Raw genomic sequence first — 589 nt, forward strand, 5'->3', positions numbered from 1 at the left:
CATCTCTGCCCTACAGATCTACTGAGCTCCACCTTCTGCCCAAAGAGCCTCACTGTTTGCATTTCTTGGGGAATCTGTTTCTCTGAGCCCCAGACACTCCCTGGCTCCTGGGTGTGTGGCCTTGGGGTGCAGATTTCAAGGGACAAGATGGAAGGCATGCATCCTGGATGCAGGGAAGTGCCGCTGCCCTGGCTCTGTGGTGTCCCACAATCTCAGAGGGAGCTGCCCTGCAGGCGGAGGGGCAGAGCCGCTTAGGGCCCAGGCTGTGTCTGTGACGCTGCCCCGTGTTGGCCCGCACTTGCTGGGGAGGTTAAGGCCTGGCTCGGGTCGGGTCGGGTCACCGTCCGTGGGTTCAGCCCCTAGCCTCCCGGGACCATGCCCCCTCCCACCTTCATTTCAGGAAGGAAACAGTTAAGAGACAGGCCTTTAAGGGCCGGGAAGGGGGCGGCAGCTTTGTGCTTTATAGCAGCAATTTCCTAGGAGGGCTGGGAGGCTCCCTGGGAGGCTCTGGCTGCTCTGGAGTGGCGTGGAAGGTCTGGGAGTTTTGGGAAGAGCGGGAGGACCGCCGGGAGGCGTGTTCCTCTGGAGC

The sequence above is a fragment of the Condylura cristata genome, unplaced genomic scaffold (assembly GCF_000260355.1).
Source record: "Condylura cristata isolate star-nosed mole 26May11 unplaced genomic scaffold, ConCri1.0 scaffold00018, whole genome shotgun sequence".
NCBI lineage: Eukaryota > Metazoa > Chordata > Mammalia > Eulipotyphla > Talpidae > Condylura > Condylura cristata.